The 27,185-nt window shown below is 39.7% G+C and overlaps 1 pseudogene across 1 annotated transcript in view; it reads left to right on the plus strand.

Annotated features, from left to right (window-relative positions):
- LOC309627672 (ferritin light chain pseudogene) overlaps window positions 1-27,185 on the plus strand; it is a 193,633-nt pseudogene that overhangs the window by 122,117 nt on the left and 44,331 nt on the right. The window lies entirely within an intron of this gene.

Raw genomic sequence — 27,185 nt, forward strand, 5'->3', positions numbered from 1 at the left:
AGAGAACATAATATCCACAAACTATAGGACAACTATCAAAGTTGTAACATACACATAATGGGAATACAGGGAGAAGAGAGAAATTAACAGAAGAAATATTGGAAACAGTAATGACTGAGAATTTCCCCCAAATTAATATCAGACACCAAAGTACAGATCCAGAAAAGTCAGAGAATGCTAAGCAGGATAAATGCCCCCAAAATATACATCTAGGCGTATCATTTTCAAACTACAGAAAATCAAAGATAAAGAAAAAAATCCTGCAAGACACCACAACGAATAAACACCTTACTGATAGAGGAACAAAGGTGAGAATTACATTTGACTTCTCAGAAACCAGCAAGCCAGAAGAGAGTGGAGTGCAATATTTAAAGTGTTAAGAGAAGAAAAACCACCCACCCGGTAATCTGTACCTTGCAAAATAATCCTTCAAAAACGAAGGGCAAATAAAGACTCTCAGAAAAACTCTAAGGTAATCTATGGACGCTCACTGGTAATAATGTGTCATTTTAGGTCTATCAAATGTTCCACTGTGATGGGGGTTGTTCACGATGGTGGTGGCCATGCATGTGTAGGGATGAGGGTTATATAGGAAATATCTGTACCTTCCATTCAATTTTGCTATGAACCCAAAACTGCTCTACAAATTAAAGTCTATTTTTTTTAAGAAATATAATCTAGGCTTCTGCAGGTAATTCTGTCACATCTTGTTGAAACGTTCTCTTTGGTGTAAGTATTTAATTAACAGAGATGTTAATGATATGCACTCCTCTTGGGCACTTGCCTCTTGACCTGTTCCCCTGTGGGAGAGCTTTGGAAAGCAAGCAGCTGCTGACAGGTCATCAGGGGGAGTGTATTTTTCAAGGGTACTCCTCAGGTTCCAATGGACTATATCATCCTCCATATTAACCTTTTATGACCACCTTTGTTCTCTCTGTATCCACAGCTGATGTATCCACAGATCCTTGTTCATGACCAGAGCCCCTACCATGGTCTTGATGTGTACACACTCATTTTGTTCCTTATCTCAACTCCAGGCCTCCAGTGATCTATTAACCTTCTTTACAATCAGATGTTCTCTCTTCAGGCATGAAGCAATTTCGTGATTTTCTCCATACCACCAGGTCTTTCAGAACTCTGCGATGCAACAAAAGATGCAAACCAAGCCCTCTTTCTGCATGAATATGCAAAACCTTCACGTAAAATCCTCTGGTCATCCCATTTGGGGAGCATTATAGAGCCTTGCCTCCCACATGGGAACAGAGAACATGCTCTCTCTCCCTGAAACCACCTACGATATGGGAGTAGGCTTCCCTCTGAAGCCTCAATGCACTTTTCTCTCTTGCTTCAGTGCTTTCCCCTAGCCAAGGACTTTCATCTAATCACTGTTCAGCAGGAAACTGCCCCTAAATCATTCTTCCTATTCCATAGTTTGTAGTAAAAACTTCATGTTCAATCCTCCAAACTTCTGTTCCTGATATGATGTTTAAAGAGAAGATTTGATAATTTAGAAAACTGTTTTCAAGTCTCCTTTGTGATTGAAAGCCTACTTTTAATCATCTGAAATGGACTTTACGAGCCTGTTTTAAAGTGCAAAGAGTTGACCTTGACTATGTCCTCTGCACTCCAGCTATAACAATCTTAATGTGGCAATGTACCGAGACCGAGACCGTAGCAGATATCTTGCTAAGTACTTGCATGTGTTATCCATTTTACACTCATAACATTTAATAAATGATGTTACTGAAGTACAGGAAGATTAAGAAACTTACCCAAGACTGCACAGTTGGTGATGAAACAAGGAATCGAAGCCAGACAGCTTGCATCCTGTGTCCACACTCTGCCCTCTCTGTTATATCGATACTATGTAAAGGCAATCTATACTGACCCAGTAGGGGACCAGCTGCATACAAGGAAGTGAAAAAAAATAAAGCTTATATCAAAATACCATCTATAAATGTACAAACACATTGACTAGTGCCTAATTTCATGTGTAGTGAAATTTATAGTTCTAATTCTGATTGAGGTTTCACTCATTCTCAATAAATCTTTTAGTCATCCTTAGAAAATCCTGGATTAAAGACCTTTCCTATACATTGAGGACACGGGGTGGGGGAGAAGCTGGGGTGAAGTGAGACTAGCAGCGACATATATACAGTACGAAATGTAAAACAGCTAGTGGGAAGCAGCAGCATAGCACAGAGAGATCAGCTCGGTGCTTTGCAACGACATAGAGGGGTGGGATAGGGAGGGTGGGAGGGAGGCTCAAGAGGGAGGGGATATGGGGACATGTGTATGCATATGGCTGATTTGCTTTGTTGTGCAACAGAAACTAACACAGTATTGTAAAGCAATTATACTCCAATAAAGAGCTATAAAAATATTAAAAAATCAATCAATCAATAAACAAGAAAAAAATAAAAGACCTTTCCTATACAATTATCTAGTGCTCCTGGATGTTGAGAACTTTTCTAGATATAGGAATGCACCAGATTGCACAAAACTAGGTAAACACATCCTCTTATGACATGTTGTCTTCATCTGGTGTATTTCAATTGGGTTTTCATTTCATATGTATTTTGTCTCTGTAATTATATGAGCAACTCATAAATATATACAATGAATCACATCATGATCCTTGAAACCCAATGGAGAAATACCCTACCATAATTCAAACACAATCAGGAAATACAATACTTGTTAATAGATTCACTGTGACAAGTCAAAAAATCAAAATCTGAAACTTGGATTCTAGTGAACATTAGAATGGATTTCTAGTCTAGAGGTATAATCATATTTTCTACTCTATATGTGCCAAATAAAGAACTCAGGGGCGGGGCAGTGGTGGTGGCGGGATGAATTGGGAGATTGGGATTGATATATATACACTCATATGTGTGAAATAACTAATAAGAACCTGCTGTATAAAAATAAATAAAACTAAATTAAAAAAAAGAACTAGGAGAATGGAAGACGTATTTACTTATCATATGATGCCTATCTTGATTTAAGTCATTATTATTTATACTCCACATATTAAATTCCAGGAGGACTTAGTATATTTTAGTAATTTTTTTGTATTAAAATACAAAAAATAGAATTTAATATTTTTTCTTGACTTAATATTCTTATTTCTATTTGTATTTTATCATGCAATCTTCATTTATTTACATACTACACATTAAATCAACGAGAGGATTTATTCTACATATGTAAATTTTAAAATACCTAATGGTAAATTAAATTGTAAGAGTGGAAGAAAAGACAAAGGAAAAACTGGCTTGATTTCTGCACTACTGTAGGGCCATCATGCATGCAGTATCACTGTTCAGTCGGGAAAACAGAAACTTCGACTGGTACTTCAACTGGAGGAAATTTAATACAGGGAATAAGTGACAAAAGGTTTAAAAAGGAAACGGAAAGGTTCCCAAGTGATTAGTATCTGCAGTAAGGCAGTGCCATCCTAGGCTACCCAAGCAGAAGGGAAAGGGTGTCCTCAGTAGTAGTCACTGCCCTGCGGAGCTGCTGGGCCCCACTGTGGCTTCTACTATTTGCAAGCAGTGAGGAAGGTGCCTCACAGAAAGCATGGCCCATTCTCCTGTTGCTAAGGTGGGAATCCTGGGGCCCAAAGTTCCTCGCATCTGTCACTGAAACAGACGGAGTCAGGGCACGTTAGCCAGGGCCGCTAAAGCCCCTGCAGGTACTGCTGCTTTGCTATGACCCCCGGAAACCTGTGCAGCTTCTGGAAGCAGGATGCCCGAGGAGGGGCCCAGGGGCTCACTGTCACCCTCTGCAACTGCAGCTGTGTTCACTGTCACCCTCTGCAACTGGAGCTGAAGGCTATGCTAAACGCTCTGCCCTCCCCAGCTAAAAAAGGTGTGCGTTTTTGCCTATTTTCCTTCCTCCCAGCTTCTAATCACCTGCCACTGCCTCTGCCACAGTGTCAGAGTCTAACAGAAGCCAGCGGGCAAGGAAGTCTCAGGAAGGTACCTTTCGGGCGTCCAGCCCTCTGTGATACAGAGCGGAGCCCAGAAGATGAGAAGAGGAGCTGAGAGAAGATGTACAAACAAGCCTGTCCCGCCTCCTAAGGTACCGAACCCTTTTCTTGACATCAGTCTTTGGTAGTCTCCAAAGATTCCTTAGATTGTTTTCTTTCTCTCCTGCTCATTTTGGAAGTAGAAAATATATCTTTATTCTTTTAGTAATTTCTGTAAAATTTAAAATTCTTTGTTATATAAAATACAAGTTAAAAATGTAAACTTCTATCCATCAGTTGTGCTACATTCGTTTACTTGTTCTAATAATTTATTTGTAGATTCTTTTGGATGTCTATATGTATAATAAAATTATCCATGAGTAAATGGCAACTTGTTTTCCATTTTTCAATATTAAACATTTCACGTATGTATGTGTCTGTATACTTTTCCTTTATAGTGCTGGCTAGTATCTCAAGCACAATAATGAATAAACGTTGTAATAGAGGGTATTCTTGTTTTCCTTTTCTTATATGAGAGAAAAAGATTTCAATATTTCACCATTAATATGAAGCATGCCATAAGATTTTCATTTTTAGAAATGTTATATCGGAATAAGGAAATTTATTCTATTTTTAGTTTCCCAATTCTTTTTATCATAAATAATTCTTTGATTTACCAAATTTTTTTTTCAGTACCTGTTATGAAGATTATACGATCTTTTTTTTAAAATTCCATGAATGTATGACTTAATTGATTTTCAAATAATAAATCTCAAATGAACCTACGCTGGTCGTGGTGTATTATACGTTTTATACAGTTGTAGATTCTGTTAGATTTTGTTTAGAATTTTTTTTCATAGTTGTTTATGATTTTTCTTTCACAAATTTTTATTGTTAGTTTTAGTAACAAGGTTATACTGACTCCATAATTCCTGTTGAGAACTGTTTAATAATTTCTTTCTGTTCTCTGAAAGAATGTATATAATATTAGTGTTATACTTTTCTTAAATATTTAGGAGAATTCACCAGTTAAGGCACTTGAGCTGTGTCTTGCAACAAGTATGAACTATGAAGAAATGAAGGCAAAAGAAAATAATTAAGCAGGGGTAAATACCAAAGCAGAAGTACCATAATGAATACTCTTTACAAATTTCTTCTTCCAATCAACTGTTAATAAAAGATCCATTAGATTTTTTTTCTCTTTCATCTCTTACTAGAAGGAAGTAGAAGTGACAGTTGGGGAAAGACTAGGAGGTAAACTAGTTTACTTATCTGATGGAAACATAAGCTCCATCATTCCATAATGAATATAAGAAATAGGATATTCCCGCAAATAAATGAAAGCTACTAATTCAGTCTATTTACTTCCTGTGAGGTTGCAGAATTTTGGTAGTTTGTGTCTTTCTAGAAATTTGTCCATTTCTTCTAAAGTATGTTCTGTTTATTTTTCTTCATTCTTTTTTCTCTCTTTTCTTTGGAATGCATAATCCCTATCAATCTGTAATAACGTTAAGGTGCTTTCTTTGGCTGGCTTAAGTCTACTGCTGAGCTTTCCTACCGAATTTCTCATTTTATGTATTATGTTTTTCAACTGCAGAATTTCTGTTTGGTTCTCTTTTTATAATTCCTATCATTTTAATAATATTGTCTATTTGATGAGACACTGTCTTCATACCTTCCTTTACTTCTTCAAGCATAGTTTCCTTTATTTTTCAACATATTTATCATGGCTATTTTGAAGTCTTTGTGAAATCTGATATAAATTCCTCTCACAGGCAGTTTCTGTTTCCTGATTTTCTTTCTTATTTTCTTATATGTGGGTCACACTTTCCTGTTTCATTGCTGGTCTCATAATTTTTTATTGAAAACTGGACATTTTAGGTAATACATTGTAGCCACTCTGGATCCCCCAAAGATCTGTTTTTGTTGTTTGCTTGTTTATATTTTGGTGACTTGGTTTGGCTCTTTCAGTGAAATCTATTTCTACCTTTTATATACCTCCTTGGGGTGCAGCCCTGGATGGGGCCTAGTCACCCTGAGATAACAGTAGTTTCAACAGGGCTCTCTTTTATCTCTTTCCATGATCTCTCTGGCAAACGGTCGGCGTCATTTGGCGTTAGCCCCTACCCATTGGGCTTTTCTAATTACCGGCTGATTACTCTATTTTTGTTGACAATGTCCTCAAGACAGAACAGATTGCTCAGAAGTCTAATCCAATGAAATCTGGGCTCCTTTGCAGGTATATTTTTTGAGGCAAGTCTTTGAGTTTTTTTCTGATCCTACAAGGGTTCTTCTTAGGTGTTTCTTTTCCTAGTTCTCTGTTGAACTAGCTCACCTGTGGTTTTGAGCGTTCTTCTTAATGAACACATTTTTGACCAGAGATGTATTAGGGCCACAGATGTTAGTTTCTGCAAAAATCCTCCAGTCAAAAATGTGTAAGAGGAACTATTGTTTGCAAGGACCCCCTTAGCCCTGAACTTCTCCACACACTGTTCCAGATGAAATCAGTTCCTTTGGGAAGAGCTGCAGAACTTTCTTCTCCTATAGACTGCCTCTCCCCCTGGACAAACTCTCTGCAACGCTGTTCTGGGCACTGGGCATGGCAGCGGCCTCTTCTCAGCTTGCCCCTCTCCTGTCATGGGACCTCTGTCCTAAAGTGAGCTGGAGTGAGGGCAGTCTTGGTCCAAGTGGTCTCAACCTGCCCTGCGTGGAGTAGAGTCTTCATTCTGTGGATAGAAGCAGGTTGCAGGAAGGTAGCCCTTAACCTCTCACCCATACTCACCAGCAATACAGCCACTTCGACTTGAAGTTGGAGGAAATGAGCAATGCTGGTAACTTTCTCTCTCAATGCGATAAAGTAAGCTTTGCTTGGAAACCGAGAGGAGAGGAAGCCTCATTTTCTTGGCCACCCCTACCTAGGGTGAAACTTCTGTGGATCTGAGCCAGAACGGGGTGGGGGGAGAAAGAGGAAGTGGATTGAGGCTCGTTATCTTACAGCATTTTAGTAGATTTTATGGATTAAATGTTTCTTTCTCCACTGCTTTGCTGTGTGTCCTTAGGACTATATCCAGAAACGTTAAATGGCTGGATTATTTTTTACAGTCTGCACTCGCTTTGCTTGTTTCTCTGGGTACTCACCTACGGAACTCTTCATGCTGGCGTCGTGAAAGTGGAGCTTTCCTGAGCTTCAGTCTTAAAGGTAAGATAATGTAATGATGATCCCCAAATATTTAAAGTCTTTATATCCGTGGCTTTTATTTTTGGTATCCCACTAATTTATTGTCATATCCCCGGTATTGAGGGCATTGTGACTAAAGGTATTGGTGTTTCTCTGCTACCTATTTGATTTAAGAAAAAAGATTTTTACATGTTTTGCATCAGGACCAACCGTATAGCTTTATGCCCATTTAATCCTCTACCATTATTGTTGCCAACATAATGATAGAATAGATTGATATAAGAAATGAAAGAAAAACTTCAGATTGCCAGAAGGGGCCAACTGAAAGGAACATTTGTGCTAATAATGTTCTTTGGGTTTGTGATGGGGATTGCATGATTTTAAATAGCATCAACCAGTTGTCTCAGCCCAGGTAATTATTTCTATTCATTGAAAGATTCCAGAAGGATCTTTGGACTCATGTAATTCTAGAGTTAGAAGTGTTCTTACTGGGCATTTGGCCTAACCATTTCATTTACAGCCACAAATGTGAGAGGTCACTTGTCAGAGATGAGATCAAAGTCACACCTCTTGATTGACGATCACTATAATTTCTTCTACCATGCTACTTCTTCTAACTATCTGTTGTTCTCAATTTAATGGTTGGTCTAAAATACAATGGATAAGGAGTTCATTTTTATCTAGTTATGATAAACTAGATATCGTACCTTGCTCGTACGGTTTACTTTTAACATATAATCTGAAAAAATCCATTTAATATATGTAATTTCTGAGTTGTTACATCTTCTATTTCCTCATTACTATTTTCTAAATCTCTATAATTTTGATTCTATATGTTATGTGTCTTTTTCAAGTAGAATTTCATTTTGTAGTTTTTTTGTAGTTTTACCCTTTTCAGTTTTGTAGTTTTACCCTTTTCAGTTCATTGTTATTATTGGTTTCTCATAACTGGCATTTGCAGTAACTATTAAACTCCTCAAAATTTGTTGGTGTGATTTTTCTATCCTTTTCCAACTAAAGATTATTGAGTAAGGTGTATAATATTTTCCTTTATTATATTTTTCCCAGGTGGTTGCAAAGCCCTCCATCATTACGTCTCAGTTTATAGCAATTCAGTCTCATCCAAGCTAAAGGACTGCCAAGTAATATTATACAAATAAAATTTCAGGTTAAAATAAACTCAGATGAATTTCATATGTGTAAATAATGTGTGCATGTTACTGTTTCTCTTTTAAAAATAATACTATATTGTATGAGATCAAAGCATAGCGGTCTGCATTAAAATGTTTTAATTGATTGCCTACTTAAAATTACAACCCATCTCTTCCCCTCTCATGATTCTCTTTCCTACTCTACCAGTTATTTCTATCACACTGATCACTTTCTACTGAAGTATATATTTTTTCATTTACTGTGATTGAGGCTTACTATTTTTCTTTCCTCCCATTCTTCTACCTAAATGTGAGCTCCATAAGGGCTTTAATTTGTTGGCTGAGGTACTCTATGTGACTCGGATGATGCCTTACTCTGCTGACTGATTCAGCGATGGATGTCTATTGCAGCCTACTATGTTTAAGGCACTTGGCTAAGCTGGTAAAGGAAAAAGGTGGTTACAGCCCTCAAGATATATACATTTAAAATATATTTGATAAGCTTAACCTTTTTAATAGCACTATAACAAGATATGAGCAATAAAGCAGACCTGGACCCCTTTATTTTCAAATTAATTAGAGGATTTGTAATACAACCTGCATCAGGAAAAGAGTCAATATCTCTTGATAATGAGATCAAAGTTATGTTAACAGAGGGAACAGGATTACTTCATTGAGGACCCTAATCTCCACAGTGTGGGATATTAGTTTTTAAAAAATATTCCTGGTAAGGCGAAGGGTCTCCCCATGTTGGATTAGCTGGCTGTCCCTTCTCATTCACCCAGGAGACCACTTTTCTCCCTAAACAGGTACAGAAATCTGGCAGAGCTGGAAACATTTTCAATTCATGGCTTATCCTGGAGTATGAATTCATTCATTTATCTATGCATTCACTTGACCAATTTTTCTTAATTCCTGCCTATGTATTTGTAACTGTTCTAGGTTTGGGGGATTTAGCAGTGAACAAACCGACTAAATTACTGTTCCGTAATTTACATGACACAAAAGTGGACTTGGGACTCAATAGTTTCTAAAAATGGGGTAAATTATTTTGGAAAGAGAAGTCTACAGGACCATAGGAGACTTAAAGATTATTTTTAAAAAAGAGAGAGAGACTGAGGAAAAAGAGAAGAGGGAGAGTTATCAAAGAGGGTTTGTTCACATGGCAAACACATGGAAGCTTCTGTGTCATTCACATGGCCAGCATTGTGCACGACAGTGGCTACGAGCCACGTGTGACCACTGAGCACTAGATATGTGGCTAATATGCCTTTGGACTAGGCAGTGAGGGCCAGAAATACTAATGTGCGAGTCATCAGATCAATAACTCATCCCTATTCTGCAAAATTCAGATTTATCCCTGGAAGTCAAAACAGCTTCCAGGGGTTGCAAAAGTCAACGATTTTTGGAGAGGATGAAATACAACAGGGTCTGGAAAACCTGTGGCAAACTCCATTGTGTCCACCATTGATTACCCCTTCAAAAGCATTAAAATTCAAAAAAGTCCAAAACTGTACAAGCCAAATTAAAAATATGCAATAATCATGCAGGTAAATATACTGAGACCTGTGATTCAATGATTCCCAGAATATGAACATGCTTGTGTTTGTGTATAAGTAGCTGCCAACACGGTTCCTGAAATAGGCAAGTACCACAGAGCCTCCCTCATCCAACACCAACAGACAGCATCAGATACACTTTCGTCCTGAGATAAGGAAGGGGCAGCATAAGGAACCCTCTTATTATAAAAACCAAGTTGAACACAGAGTATGGTTAGCAAATCCTCACCCCAAAACTACCACCAACCTATCACTTTATTTCATAAGCTACCCCAAAATACCATGCTGTACAACAAATGAAAAGAATCTGTCAACTTGGTTTAACCTATAAATGAAAGTCTCTTGGTCTTCTCTGGTGGCACAGTGATTAAGAATCCGCCTGCCAATACAGTGGACATGGGTTCGAGCCCTGGTATGCGAAGATCCCACATGTCGTGGAGTAACTAAGCCCGTGCGCCACAACTACTGAGCCTGCGCTCCAGAGCCCACGAGCCACAACTCCTGAAGTCTGGGCACCTAGAGCCCATGCTCTGCAACAAGAGAAGCCACCGCAATGAGAAGCCCGTGCACCGCAACGAAGAGTAGCCCCCGCTCACCACAACTAGAGAAAGCCTGCACACAGCAACGAAGACCTAACGCAGCCAAAAATAAATACATTTAAAAAAAATTTTTTTAAAAATGAAACCCTCTTAACAGGCAAGTTAATCAAGTTCCTAACCAAAGAAGGAAACTTTGTCATTGTCCTTAACAGACAGTTACATGACAACTCATTGCCAGTCACTACAGCTCTGGGCCTCAAGAGTCAGGAAAATCCACTTTGGGAAATTTTGTATTGCTAACATCTTCCTCACCTTGAGCTCCAATTTCTCAACCTGAAGCTTCTACACTTTGTTGCAAATTTTTCTCTTAGTACCTTTGAAAGTATATCAAACAAATCAAACTTATCTCCTCCAAGAAAGTGCTTCAAATATGTCACATGTTATAAACACTCTTTCTCCCTACCCTCTCCTCATCTTCCCCAAGTTAAATATTCTTCATTCTGTCAACGCTTTTTCATCTGATGTTAACTTAGAAGCGTCTTCGGCAAACAGGTTTGGGTTTGTTAGTTTTTGCTTCTGATCTACTCTGAACTCAAAATTGTACTTTTTTTTTTTTTTTGCTAAGTGCTAACTTCATTTATTCCTATTGATTTTACCACATCTAGCATAAGAGACTCTCCCAAATTTTTTTATTATTTCATTTTGAAGACTGCTTTTATCATCCAATAGTTTATCTACAGCTACAGTTTTACAACCCTGTAGATTTTATTCATCTGCCTTTCCTGTATTTCTAAGCTACTGATAACATGCTAAATAAAATCAATCAATAACTAAAAACCTAGGTAAATCATGCCACTAGAAACTTTTCATTCTGATTATCAAGAATACATTATCCTCTCCAAATAAGCTATTCAAATTTGGAAGATAAAACATTTAACAAATATTTGCTGAATGTTTACTATGTGCTAGGTACTCTTCTAAGAATATGGATGGTAATATGAATAAGATAGAGAAAAACAAGACAAACTTTACAATATGAAGGAGTTCATTCGTGGTGCCACAGGATAGGTAAATACATAAATAACTGCCTGTTCTAAATCAGTGCTATCATCTAGAAATGTATAAGACTATATTTCATTTAGGATCTTACTAGTGTGCAGATTTAACAACTCAAGTATAATGGCTTAAACAATTAAAGGTTAGTTTTTATTTTGTTTTGTTTGACATATAAGAAGTAAAGTGGGAGTTGGTTGCTAGGCTGATTCATCAGCTTAAGAACATCAGAGAGCAGATCTTTATGAGTCTCATGTCCTTTTCACAGCAGTCATAAGACAGCTAGTATAGCTCCAGCCATTAAGTCTGTGTTTTGTATCCGAGGAGAATAGGGTGAGAAAAGGTAGGACTCCTGTGTCAAGAAAACAAAAGCTTTTCCCACATCAAGACTTAATTTATGTCTCATTGGCAAGAACCATGTCCAATGGCCATGACTGGCTAGAGGTATGAAGGAAACAGGGGTCGGGAATGGGGAATTGGCTGAGCTTAGTAAAAGTATCTCCCAAATTATGGGCACACGGGGTGTGGCACCCAAACCTACCCAAATGACAAGCAGGGGTGAGAGAAGAGCTCTTAGAGTTACTGAACTGAATCATGGAAAAATGATAGTTTTTCAGGTGCGTAGTAGACAAGGATGAGATGAACAAAGGTTATTGTAGGAGAAAAAGTAATGATATTTTCAAATGCAGAAAGGTATGAGAGACAACGTTGTGCGGCACAGTAGAGTATGACAGGTGGCAGGACGTCAGCCTGTGTTTTCTTCCCTCCTCATTTTACGCACAGCACGGGCTTTTCGGATTTAATTTCAGTCACAGGGAATACAAGTGGATCGCCCTTGATCCCAACCCCAGCATGTCCTCTGTCATGGCTGATTACTCCAGCAGAGCTTTCCCTGAGTGCTGTTCAAGGTTCATAACTTCCCGTTTCTCATATGCTCTTTTATTTACTGTATCAAGGCTTTACTGAAGCAGAGTCCTTCTCAGTCCTAACTGCGCTATTGCCCCACCTGCCTAAAGCTCAAATTTTCTGTTCTATGAGCAAACATCATCACTTTTTTGTTTATTTTCTTCAGACGGTTTTGAATCAGTCTCCTGTCACTTGCATTCTGTTACTTGAAAAAGATTCTTGAGGAATACACACTTACAACCTCTGGAAGTAACCTTCAATGAAATGCGCATTGGGAAACATTGGTTAGAGTAGGCAGAATTCTGAGATGACCCCCATAATCTCCACCTCTTCATGTTTCACTCTGCATAATCCCCTCCTTTGGAGTGTGGATAGAACCTGTGACTCTCTTCTAGCCCACTGAACATGGCAAAGTTAATAGGATATGCAGCCCTTGGCTAGGTTTCATTACATAGCAAAAGTAATGAGATGTCACTTCTGTGATTACATTCTTATATAAGATTCCTTCTTAGCAGGCTGGTATGAGAGACCGCCTTGCTGCCCTCAAAGAGGCAAACAACCATAGTTTGAACTACCTATGGAGAAGACCACGTGGCAGAGAATTGCCGGTAACCTCTAGGAGCTAAGGACAGCCTCTGGCTGGCAGTCAGCAAAACGCCCGGGCCCCAGTCATACAGCTACATGGAAATGAATTGTGCCACCTGGGTGAGCACAGAAGTGGACCCCCTCCAGTCAAGCTTCCAGATGAGAATGCAGCCCACTGACACCTGTGTGCAGTCTTACGAATACAGATTAAGAAAGCCCAAGGGGGGCTTCCCTGGTGGTGCAGTGGTTGAGAATCTGCCTGCCAATGCAGGGGACACAGGTTCGACCCCTGGTCTGGGAAGGCCCCACATGCCACAGAGCAACTAGGCCCGTAAGCCACAACTACTGAGCCTGCGTGTCTGGAGCCTGTGCTCCACAACAAGAGAGGCCGCGATAGTGAGAGGCCCGCGCACCGCGATGAAGAGTGGCCCCCGTTTGCCGTAACTAGAGAAAGCCCTTGCACAGAAACGAAGACCCAACACAGCCAAAAATAAATAAATAAATAATTAAAAAAAAAAAAAACCCAAGGGTTCCTCACATACACAAAAGTTAAGACACACATTTGGTTTTGAGCTTCCTGATAGATAATATAAAAAGAAAATACATTTATTTACCTCGTTTTTATCGTATAAATATACCGTTTCTTGTTCACATAAATAACAACAGTAGAATGTGAATCAAAGTACCTCTGTATTCAATGTTGTGCAAGCTTCTGACTCTTAATTTCAGAACTCTGGTAAAGTCCGAGCTGCAGTGCGTGGTCTAAGTGCTCCAAGGAGAGGCACCTCATCCATGAAGCTAAAGTCTTAAGAACAGTACACCCACGCAAGACCGAGAAAGGACGAGGAGGAGAAGGACAGAGAGGGAGAATCACAGCAGAAGAAAGTGCCATGTCCCGGGAAGAGCCTTCACACAAATAGACCCACCAGCTGCATGGATCCAGGAATGGAAAAGAGATGAGGAGCTGCCCCTGGACATGCACAGGGTCTCACTGCACAGTCACCCCATCCACACGTCCGCATGGCCCAGCTGCCGGCTGTGCAGGCTGACTAATCAAACTAGTGTCTCCTCCTCCCTTGGAGGGTCTGAAAATGGTATTGGCAGAGGTAACCGTGGCCTGAGAAGAGCCCACCTCTCTCTCATACCCTCTCATTTTTATTCTGTTTTAACCTATATCCAACAATAAAGTCAAGTTTCAGCCATGAAAGTGGCATCTCTTTTAGGAGAAGAGCTCTTTTTGTAGCCTCCAAGGCCTAGTGGAGTGGGAAATTAAGATTTTGCCCACAGAATCTCCAAAGTAGGTCAGAACAGCCACCAAACATTAACTCCAAAACACATTTACTACTAGATTAAATTCTCTCGCAATTCTGCTTCTAATCTCAAATTGTGCCCAGCTACCCGGCCCAACAGAGTTCACAAGAAAGAGTTAGACAGTGAGCACCATGCGTTAGTCAGAATTCTTTCTATTACAGGGAACAGAACACCATCCCAAACGAAGTTGAAGAAAGGAATGTCTTGTTTCACGTAACTGAAGAATCCAGATGTGGCACAGCTTCAGACACGTGTGGTGTAACATCAGGACTTGGCTGACCTTCATCTTTCAGTCCTTCTACCTTTGCACGGGCTTAATTCCCAGGCAAGACTCCTTCTACATCATGGAAAAGAGAATCAATAGCATCTCAGTGTGTACATCCTTCCACCTACTCATCCTGAAAGACAGATGACCTGAAGGCTTATGTCACATGCCTATCCCTGAAACAAGAATCCTGTGACTGTGATTGGCCAGGACTTAGAACTGCCCCAGCCCCGCAGTCAGAGAGAAGATCAACCATTCCCAACCACGTGGCCTGAGAACTGGAGAAGGCTGGCTCACTAAAGCAAAACAGGAGTGTTCTATTAGTGAAGGAGTAGGACAGATACCCAACAGGCCAAAATAACATGTCTCAGGCACACAATTGGCCATCACATTCCAAATATAAGAATGGAACATTTTCCTAAATTTGAACATAGTGAACACTATTCCATGATTATCTTACCACACAGAAATTAAAATGCCAAATAAAAGCCCTGTCTGCTTATAAATTAAAGTAGTAAAATATTAAAGTCCAATATTCTTTCTTTCACAATTTTCTTTTGCGGCTTAGTTCAGCTGCACAGATTCAGAAGTCAGGGCATATTGAGGACTTTTACCAGGCATTATGAGGCTTGAAAAATATTTCATCCACTGAAATGAGTGTGACTCTTTAAATATTTCCAAAGTTTAACTAAACCACGCAAGTCTTTTGTATGTCAAGAGACAAGTTAGTACACAAAGAGTCCCTATTCCTTAATGATGTTTAGAAAACACAAATGATTCCTAACTAGCTAGGCACATTGCTGTACTGAATAAACTTGGAATTTTGTTACTAAGGAAAGAAAGAGGAGTGGATATTGTGGGAAAGTAGCAATCTCTGCCATAGGCCATTATATTTACTTTCCTACATGATCAGAAAGAGAAAAGAGAAACAGACTCAAGGTCCAAGGTATCCTCTGACTAATAAGAAATTTTACACAGTTTTTATATTGGTAGATTAAGTAAAGGCAAGACCATGAGGTCATAGCCCATGGGTTACTAATCACAAGGTTAGTGAGAAAATTCAATTACCGATGGCAAATACAGTCTATAAATGTAAGTGAACAAATACAGTTTCCTGACATACATGTTTTATAAGCCTTCCTTGCAATCATAGCTTGCAGTTCAAAAGGTTACATTTTAAAGGAAAGCAATGGAACCTTTGTAGCTAATTGCTGAACATGAAAGGAGACTTTCTGCTCTTCCTGGTAAAAGATATAGGAAGGCAAATCCATAGTGATAAATTGCAGAATCCACAAGGATTCAATCTGAATAAGGCCTTTGTGCTTCCTGGGCAATTCTTTAACAAATTTGGGGTCACTGGAGATTATTTACTAGCCCACTTTTAGTCCCTCTAAGACTTTTTCATCAACCATTATAACATATATTTTAATTTTAACCAGTCGGGAATTAAAGTTTCTTTAAAGTTATGATTTTTATTTCCATTAGAGGTTAGTGGTGCTGCCATTTGCTCTTCTATAAATAAACCTTGAGGAAGTCCCAGAGTGTCTTTATCTCTTTGCTGTTCCCCTTGACTCTTCCCAAACCTGAGCTATTAGAGGCCCATAGAGTAAGCAACTGTCTTGGCCAGATGATCTGCCCTGATCTGGCCTTTCTTCAGCATTTAATTTCCCAGATATTGGATAACCTTCACCACCCTGGTTTCAGCATAAAATTTCCTTCCCATCTTTGATAGCATTGCTCCAGCGGGACCTGACTTCACCATTCCCGCGGCCGAGGATAAGAAACAGGATAAAATGTAAAAGGTTAACAAGATTCTCAAGAAGATAAACACGAGTGAAATCGCTAGCAATTAATCTGATGCCGCCTACCAAGGTTCAGGGATTATCATCCAAAACCCAACGTCTCCCCACAAAAGAAAGCTGTCAGCATTTATCCTGGTCCCCTTGTGGTTGGCAGCGACAGTTGAAGACAAGCTTATTTCGTGCTGCCATTTTCCTGACTCTAGCTAGAGCTTTTCCATGTCCATATGGACCTCTAGGCTCTAGGAGATGGCCCTGCAGTCATGGTCTATAAGAAGTGCTGGCCTTGACTCCTAAGGAGGGACTCTCCAAGCTTGGTCCCATTATTCTGTTTGAAGTTATCACCTAGGCTCTCCACCACCAACCCCCAGACTACTCTCTCCATAGCGACACCACAGCCATGTTTGGTGAAAACCACCCACATTAGCCAAGTCTGCTTAATTCACCAGTGTACCAACCGTCTCCCTGCAGAAACACTGTGTAAAATGATTGTCTCTCTTCATAGACCCTCAGGACACCACATGGAGTGCTAATATCATAGAGATGATTTGCATGCCTATGTATTAAATCAAACTGTTATCATTACCTAGTAGCAAAGAACAAGGGAATGGAGGAGAGGAACATGTTTGCCTCCCTTTTAGCTGAATAAATCCAACAATTAAATACATGTCTATGTCAATGTACCTTCATTTTAGAGTACTTACCATAGTCATATGTTTCCATGTATTTGTTTTCTTACTTGGCTATATGCTTGTCTCCCCCACTCACTCTTTACTCCTTGAGAGAAAAAAAAAAAAAAAGAAAGCCTGATTTACTCATCATTGAATTAGTAGAACTTAATGCCATACCCAGGATACAACAGGCACTTAATGCTTACTCGCTCCAGTAACATCTGAGCCTGGACCAGATCAACAATTCATTCTTGTTCATAGGTGAGGTTCATTGGGTTCAAAAAAATAACTTGCAAAGAGGGACTTCTCTATAAAAATGAAATAAACTTGATTATTCACATGAATTTTCAAATGTGAAGTACTAAATGGAAAATGTCCCCCAAAATACCTGAGGAGAATGGAATATTTGAGTTTGGTATTTTTTTTATGTCATCTCTAGATAAAAGCCAAGGGCATGATTTATAACTACCTCAGTTAAATGATTCTACCAGAAGTCAAGGCACCGTGATTCACAAACTCAGATGGTCACTGCTTCGACTCAATCCAAGTTAAAAACAAATACGCAAATAAAACTTAAACCACAACCCAGAATATCTAAAAGAGATCTAGAGGATATAATCATTTCTTCCATATAAACTTTTAAGAGGAGTTGGATTCCAAGGTTATATTCTCTGGCAAGGCACTGGATTCTAAGCCCAGTATTCTGTTGTATATGAAATGACAGCCAAATTAGTAAATGGCAGTGTTGACAATTTTTTACAAATCCATAATTCCATCCTCAATAGATGAATATATCTAACTTCTAGAAAGCAGGGCTAAAAGTTTTCCTTTAGGGAAAAATGAGTCTTTCCTGAATACATATTACAATCTTGCTATAATAAAAGAACAACCTATTGATCAAACCCCAGAGTTCTAGACCACAGACAATAGCCTCTATCAGTGCCATTCAAATTGCCCCATGGACGCATGGTGGTCTGCTATTACCACCAATCCGCAGTGATGTTAAGTTCAGAAACTGGTAATAAACCCTAAGAGACCTACATAACAACCTGATATTGTCATGCCATCCAAGCACACGATCAGTGCATTCTACAAAAGTATGGCAATGTGACTGCATGAAAATTAAACAAATAAACAATAAGAACAACAACAAAACAGTTCTTTATCGCAGATGGTTGAAGAAGCTTTGGCCTAAATGGTTTCACTCGGAAACTTTTCAAAAGAGGTTTAACAGTTGCTTAAAATGACCACAGAAAATTCTCATTAATGAAATTACATAAAACACTGTTTGAACAAGCTCATTGGGGCAGCTGCTAGGATTGATTATTTGCACAATGTGTCCAAAAGTAACCAAATGAAATGACTTATTTTAGGGAACAGTATCAAATACAATGATGTTAATTCCAGATTGATTCATCCATCGTAAGGCATTCCTCTTGACAGTAGCTGAAGAACAGGAGGAATTGTCCATTCAAGCCAAATAAAACAATAAATTAGCATAATATGATCAATAACATTTATTTGCACTTGGAAAAAATAAAGTTTACTATTTTTACTATGACAACTCTTCTGACACACAAATTGCCTTCGGTGAGGAACGTTTTGAGAGATAGAGGAGAGTATTTGTGAAGAGATGTCTAAGCATGATTTTTTGGAATGAAATTTGAAAGCTGTATGATGTCTCTATTTTGATAAAATCTATACCTTCCAATAATGACTTACAGAGTGAGAGAGAAAAGAATGACAGTAGCTGGAATGTAAGGTAGTACTGAACTTGCTTCAAGGTTGACAGAGGCCAAAACAATCAACAGAAATAAGAAATTCTGAAAGTGGAGCCAGTTACACCAAATTTACATACAGGAAGATGTTTGTCAGTGTCTTCTCAAAAACATGTGGAAAGTGAGCTCAGAAGTTCAATAAGCCTTAAAATATAACTTAACATGAGATGAAGTCAGGCAACTCAGAAATGTGATTTAATTTGTTCTGAAAGCATCTGTACCAACCTCACTCTCCCACTGGTTCTGGCTGATGGGTGGTAGAAGCAGCAGTGAGCAGGAGTTCACACTGAGCTCTTAAGAGATCACCCACCAAAAGTTCCCTGCCACAGACTCCAATTCTGAACTAAAGAGAGTCATGTTACGCTTTTGTCATCAATTCTCCAGAGAGTGACTGAATGAGGGTCAAGATTTGAATAGGTTCAGTAGCCTGAAAATTCCTTGCTTTGCATGCAACAGCAGGATTAAAGACCCTCATACTTGTCACTGGTCAGAGGAAACCCACAAAGTTTAGATGCAGTGCTTGACATTTTTAACAGAGGTAAGATACAGAGGAGTTTGTATGAACATGGGATAAACCATACTGTTTCGCAGGAGCGAAAGGGACTTATAAGGAGTTTAAATCATACTGTTGTCTGGATTATATTTTTTTAAATCTCCAGTAAACAGACAACTGAAGATCCAAGTCCTTGAGTTATTTAATTAATTACAATTTTTGGTCAATTGCACTATACGAAGCAGTCAAAGCGTTCCAACCAAAGATGCATATAAGACATACAACATTTTGACAATTTGCCTGTCATCATCGAGATGGCAAATTAACCCTCAAGTTAAACATAGCTCAGCGCTGGTTTGCAAGGACAAACCCAGTAGCTATAACTGAGCTTATTGTATTTGAAGTATTTGGAAGCTATATGCAAAAGGGTTAAATAGGCTAAGATCTTGAGTAGCCCCTTTCATGATTCTGTCTCACTGTCTTACTGATTTCCCATTTTGCTGCTTTTTTTGTTCTCCCATAGCCCTTGTCAAACAAGGAACTTTAAGTCCAAGACCTACATTTTTCCAAACATGAAATAGACCAGATTTTATTAATTACCTGTTGATAAGAGAAGAGGAATCTTTACTTTCCCAACAGTGACGGCAGTTTGAAATATTCTAAAAAATAAATAAATAAAATAGAATATAAGAGAATAAAAGCTTTCTTTACTCTTTCTCAATCTTTTCAGAATTGTCATCTCACTAGTCTCCATAAGGATATTGGTAGACACAAGAACACCTACAACCATGTCAGATAAACCAAGATACTTCGTCTAAGGCCGAAAGAAAGCAAACAATGAGTCCATTATAATATAACCAGTGACATGAATTTCTCCTAAATATAAGTGCCTTGCTTTCCAAATTTGTCCCATAGGCTGCCATTTAATGATACAAAGCTTTATGCGTAAAACAATGAGAAGTAAATTTTCCATTAAATTGACACAGCTCTTTGTCAAGAAATATACCATCTTAAAAGTTTTCCCTAGAGCAGCTTTTCTCTTCTACAGGCACCTCCAAACAAAAGTCTTCACAAATAATCATCTCTGGTATATACCAAAATATAATATAATATAATATAGTCAAGCTAAAGGGTAATTACAATTTAATTAAAAATCTGAACAGGCATATTCTGCTTTGGTGAGAGTGACAGAGGCACAAGATATCAATAAATCATAGAGAAAGCCAAATCTGTGGGGCTGGGAGGGAGAAGTCTTAGGTCAAAGAGTTTAATAGCTTTATCTTTGCCGCCCCCCCATTACCAATCCCCCCTTTACAGTTGGCAAGTATGAGGGCTTAAAACGTGGCACCTGAAGAAAGTTATTTTATAAAATTCCAGGTTGCCTCTAGACCTATAGTATAATATTAATATCCAACAAAAAACCTACCCATAAAGACTGTGCATTAGTTTTCTTGCCAAGCCACAATTCTGGAAACAAATCTTGGAATTTGGAAGGCAATCTTCATAGAATCTGCCAAACGTGAAAAACCCCAATCATTACCCTCATGAAGTTGAAGGTTAAATCTGTTGGTGCCAGTGGAACAAAGCAGCTCACTTAAACCAAGGATTTAAGGAATCTAGCCAGGTTTCTGAGGAAAGAGAGAGAGAACTATCTTTCCGGAATAGGTCAGGAGCCCAGGTCCTGGGCTAGCTGGAAAGGAAGCCAAACAAGTACTATTTCAAACTGTTTCTGAAAAGAATGGGATGGGATGTTGACAGGGGACGGCCTGAGGGTTCAATTACCTACCATTTCGTATCATTCTACTTAATTGGTGGTGATCAGTTTGGTTTCCAAAAGAGAAAAACTGTCAGCTTCTAAGAGAGTTTTAATTTATGCTCTTTTTATTTTTCTAAACCTAATACTCTGCTTAGCATGGTGCTGTTTATAGAGCAGGCCCTGTTGAACTGTGGTTAAACTGAGTTGAACACATGCTAATCTCTGAGAAAAAGATGAGGGTTTTGTCATTATAAACAACCACCATGCTAAAGACTATTAAATCGAGTAGATCCCTTTACATAATAGGAGTTTTAAATCAAACTTCTATTTTGGGAACTGTCATTAATATTTTTCTACAGTGTCACTTCCACAAAGGCATTCTTTAGTTTATATTGGAACCCAGTCAGTTTATGAAGCTTATGTTGGAGCCTAATCAAATTCTCCCACACTCTTCCTGCATTTCTTTGTATAATGACCCCTATTCCCCAAACTCAGTCTCTGTTGTTAATTTCCTGAGGATTGTATAGAATGCTGCCTAAATGAGAAACATCACTTTTAAGGATGTAGGCAATGCCTTAATTGATCAGATAAACATGGTCCATTTAGTTCTGCTTTAACTCAAGACTTCAAAGTACCAAGCTGTATGTTTGCTCCATTTTGGCAGAAGCAAAAAGCCTGAAACTCTTCAGGAGGTAAGGAAGCAGTGGAAATTAGGCATCTGCCCAAAATCTAGGATGAAGAATAAACACTTACAACCCGTCTTAATTTCTACTTTGAACTGAAAAGAAAAGGACTCATGAGAACATCTGAAGACAGGAAAAGTACAGTTTTTCAAGACCATGAACTTGAACCCATGTGACAGCAGAGGATGTGGTCTCAGGGCCACGGACTACTGGCCTTTCTTCATTAAAGTCCCATCAGCCCAATCAAGATAAAAAACAGGTTCTAAAATCTCCTGCTCTCTTCCACCTGCCCTCTGTTAGCCCTGGGTACAGACTTGGCTGGGAAGGATTTCTATATGCCCTTTTGAACTTCTAATAGAGTTTCTCTTTTGAGTAACCATGTAAAAGAAGATTAAAGTTAATGAGACTGTATCTTTTTCCTGTGACATGCTGCCTTCAAAGTCCACTTTATTACATTCTTCTACCCCAGCAGTGTACTAATGCTGGCTGGCACGGGGCACCTTCAAGATGCAGGGGGAAGGGAAGGAGATATTCATCCCTTCCTCCTGCACTTTATCCCTTGGAAGTATTTTGGAAATGGCTGACATCCGACATCTATGCCAGTCCAGCAACACACCTGAGTAATTATTGCTCAGGGATCAACTGGGACATGTGATAAGTTGGAGTCACCTGAGCAACGCCCCCAACCTGCCCTAGCTCAGAGTCATCTTGGGTTCTTTCATCTACTTACACCCTATTTATTATTTTTTTGATGTTCTCTCATTCTCTGAATTTATTAATAATAACTACACCACAATAGTAGTTGGTAAGAACCCACTTACGGAGAAGCAATTGCTTTACCCTGAAACCTAGGTGTGATGTAATTAATGAACAGTTCAGTCTAATTTGCTCTTAAAACTATGTTTACACGTTTACTGTAAATACTATTTATTCAAACAAAATCAGTGTCAATGGCTTGAAAGGGATTCATGGGAAGCAAGTAACTCAATTGCTGTTCAACAATTACTAGATCACGTAGGAAATCATTCCATGTAAGATTCAGTGACTATCATTTTTAATTGGTAGGCCTTTGAGAAAAGAAAAAGAAATATGACAAAGAGAAGTAGGCATTAAAAAAAGATAAAAGTCAGCATTTTCAACCTGGTACTAAGGACTTATTCCTCTTTTTTTTTTTATAAATTTACTTATTTTATTTTATTTATTTTTGGCTGCGTTGGGTCTTCATTGCTGCGCGCGGGTTTTCTCTAGTTGCGGCGAGCGGGGGCTACTCTTCGTTGCGGTGCACGGGCTTCTCACTGCGGTGGCTTCTCTTGTTGCGGAGCATGGGCTCTAGGTGCGTGGGCTTCAGTAGCTGTGGCACACGGGCTCAGTAGTTGTGGCTCGCGGGCTCTAGAGCACAGGCTCAGTAGTTGTGGCGCACGGGCTTAGTTGCTCTGCAGCACATGGGATCTTCCCGGAACAGGGCTCCAACCTGTGTCCCCTGCACTGGCAGGCAGATTCTTAACCACTGCGCCACCAGGGAAGCCCCCAGGACTTATTCCTCTTAAAGGGGAAAAGAAATGCAGCTGATTGCTGGGAAGCGCAGATAAAGAGGGATTTCTCGCTTCATAATTGTGCTGTTGCTTTAGTCAGGATGTTACGGCATTTTACCAACCTTTCCCTACCCAGTCACATCTTTTACAAAGATGAAGAAGAAAGAAAACCAACAATTTTTAAAGCAATTCCTTCTTCATGCTGGTGTGTTTTTCAGCGATGCTGGAGCATCTCCGTGGCCCTGGCTGCAGGCTTGCTGCTTACTTCTCTGACCTCTAAGTCTCCCACACTGCTTGGACAGGGGGAGGCAGGAGGGTTGTTGGTGATTTTTCAGTTTTTGCTTTTTCACTGGCACGACCTTGCACAGCAGTCTAGTCTATTCTTTCATTTTTCACTGGTGCAGAGGTGCGCAGTCGCTTAGCAAAAGAAACCACCGGCGGCTAAAGGCAGCAAAGAGGACGAAAAGGAGCAGGGCACTCTGGCCTTTCTTTGGGGCCTGAAACTGTGTAAAGCTGACTGCTCGCGTAAGAAGAATAACTGGTGGTGCTATAATTGAATTTTTATGGAAATAGCCAGGTGGCAGATTTACTACAGCTGTGGGGATAGTAGGGGGTGAAATGCTGTAGCCACATTAACCTGTTTAATTTCATAGCTTCAGTACGCCTAGAAAAAAAAAGGCAGTGTTGCCCCTGGAACCAGTTGGATGCCAAATGTAAAGAACTACAATTACCCTGGCATGCCCATGTCGTTGAGGCAAAAAAGGGCATTGTGCCAGCTTCCACTTGGTTTTCATGTTTATTAATTAAGCTCCTGGAAGTTTCAAAATAAACGTTTTAACTCACCAAGAACCCTGAAGAAAGAGAACAGTAAAGAATTTGACAAAGAAATAACAGACCGACAGACAGGCGGACAAACAGAGAGACAGACAAAAGCTCTGCTTACGTTAAAGGCACAGCACAAGTCTTTGAGCGGGAGGTTTTACCTAGTCTCCCCAGGGTACAGGAAGGATGAACTAAATGCTAGCTTTGCACTATGCTTCCCCCCAGTGGTCACGTTTGGGAAATGCACTTTTATAGCAAGGAAAGAAAAATTCGGGACCATCTGGGTGAAAATAGGCAAAGAACACCATTAGCTTATTAATGTACCTGACATTTACTTTTAAGCCAAATAATAAAAAGGAGAGTTTGTGTTTAAATTGTTGCCGATTTGCAAATATAATATATATATTTTTTTACGTCAGGGATTGAAACACATTTCAAAGAAAAAAATATTAAGGGTTATAAGAGAGCATTTACTATCAGAGAGGCACACCAACAGCATTGTGAACACAAAGGTGAATGAAACAAGGGCTTCATCCTGCCAAATTTCCCGGGCTTGGAGGGTGGACAGATTCCCAGATCCGCAATCTAAATGTAAAGCAGAATTTTCTAAGTACTGAAAGTCACACAAAAGAAATGGGGATGGGAGTAAAATAGAGAGTATCAGAAATTCACTGGATAAACGAGAAATGTTTTATACTGTATTTGAATCGCCAGATCAAATACTTAATAGCCAACATTATTAGAACCAGAGGATTTGAGTGAAACATTGCAATCCAAGTTGGAATGCTTGTGTTTATTTTTACTATTTTAGAGTAAGCTAGTAGAAAGTGAGAGGGCCTAAAGGGGTGCTCTCCTTTTCTATCAGTTTTATTTTTTAAGCCCATAAACCGTTAGTGAATTCTTGCTAGGTACGTTTTACTGTACTGACTGCATCCCAGGGGGGACCAGCACCTTATCTGCTGGAGTCTTTCAGGGCACATTCTCGGGCTTATCTCTTATTACTCTGCATTTCTCCAAATCTCTGGCCTCACTTCCCATCTATGGACCAGTGCCCATGATATTTATGATTTCTTTCATCACCAAACTGGTTCTCATCCCTCGTCGCTGTGTCTAAGTTTTCATTCAACATCTTCACATCAATGTGTCATACCCCTCAATCTCTACAGGTCCAAGAGGGAACATATCATCATTGCCCCAATTTTATTCTCATTCAGTGATAGATAGATGGATAGACAGACAGATATTTTCTAGTGAATCCAAATTCTAGTGAAGCAAAGGAGCCAAAAATCAGACCCACTTCAGCCAGTTCACGTTATACATAAGATAGATAGATATAGATACATAAATATCTTCTGCTCTACCAGCTAGACACATGAGGGTATCGCTTTACATTTTCTACTGCTGCATGCCCAATATTCAATCCATAACCAATCCTATTAATAGCACCTCCTAGATATGGCATCAATCTACCTCCTGATTTCTATCACCCATCTTTTTTTTTTTTTAATTTTTATTTATTTATTTATGGCTGTGTTGGGTCTTCGTTTCTGTGCTAGGGCTTTCTCTAGTTGCGGCGAGCGGGGGCCACTCTTCATCGCGGTGTGCGGGCCTCTCACTATTGTGGCCTCTCTTGTTGCGGAGCACAGGCTCCAGACGCGTGGGCTCAGCAATTATGGCTCACGGGCCTAGTTGCTCCGCGGCATGTGGGATCCTCCCAGACCAGGGCTCGAACCCGTGGTCCCCTGCATTGGCAGGCAGATTCTCAACCACTGTGCCACCAGGGAAGCCCACCAATCCTATGACTAGCACCTCCTAGCTATGGCATCAATCTACCTCCTGATTTCTATGTCCTCACCACAAACTCTCACTTGGGACAGCTCGATAACATACCTTGCCACTCTCTGTTCAGCTCCCTATGGCAGTCAGTGAAGTCTTCTAAATATCTGATCATGACATCCTACCTACTTAAAACCATGCACCTGACTTCATGGATAGTCATATAGGAGCAAATCCAGCACGTTTAGCCCCCTGTCTACTACTTCAACTTCCTCTCTCCCTACTTTCCTCCTCACACTCACCACTCGAGGTGCACTGTTCTTCATTCAGTGTCTCAGGCACACACTTCTCACGTGCTCTCTGTGGTGTTCTGGTCCCTGGTCCTCGTGCCCCCCGCCACAAGCTCTGCCTAGCTAACACCTTCCTCTGCCTCCGAGGTTAGCTAAGTGTCACTTGCTAAAGGAGGACTTTCCTCACCTTCCCTGCTCCCTCCTCCAAACCCCCTGTGAACACACATACACACAAACACCAGGACAACACAGGGCTCCCCTGTAAAACTCGTAGAATTACCTTGAGCAATGCCAGTCTCTCCCACCAAAATGTCTGTGCCACAAAAGCAAAGACATGTCAGGATTTGCTCATAATGGTACCCTTAACATCCAGCACAGAGCATGAATCTTGGTTGGTACCCAATAAATATGTGTTAAATGGACAACTGGGTATAATTTATCATCATTCAATGTATCTCTGTGTCTTCCAAGCCTGTACATCTTGTAGACAGGCCTAAAGACAGACATGAAAAGAGTCATCAACCCTGTATCTTTCGTGCTTTTGATGTCTTTCATCGTCATGATTCACCTCTGGATGCAATATCACTTTGGATTTCAGTACTTTGGTAGGTAGGGGCAACACCAGAAGCTTGGCATTTCCAATCATAATAGCCCTAGTCATGGTACAGGGACCCAGTGAGGGTTCCTGCCACTTGCTTAAGAGACCTATTCCAGTCATGTATTCAGAAAAATAACCACAAGACTAGACCACCTGGAGACAGACTCAGAACAAAACTCAGTTCATAACCTGAAATACAATTTGCTGTTCTGATCCGTAGATCACAGTGGTGTTCTCAGTCTCCAGGAATTAGGTAGCTCAGCATCAGTGTTTAACAATATCCCAAAGCTCCATTTTTTCCCCTTTCCCAGGGCATGTTCGGAATATACGTTTTTACTATATGGAATTTTACAGCTCCTTTGTATTCTGTTCACATGTAGGTAATACCTAGCATGAAATGTCTCTGTGGCCAGATTCTAGGATGTGTTTGTATCAGCATGACTTGAAATGCAAGCAGTCCATTT

The sequence above is a fragment of the Balaenoptera borealis genome, assembly GCF_965194805.1.
Source record: "Balaenoptera borealis genome assembly, chromosome: 4".
Lineage (NCBI taxonomy): Eukaryota > Metazoa > Chordata > Mammalia > Artiodactyla > Balaenopteridae > Balaenoptera > Balaenoptera borealis.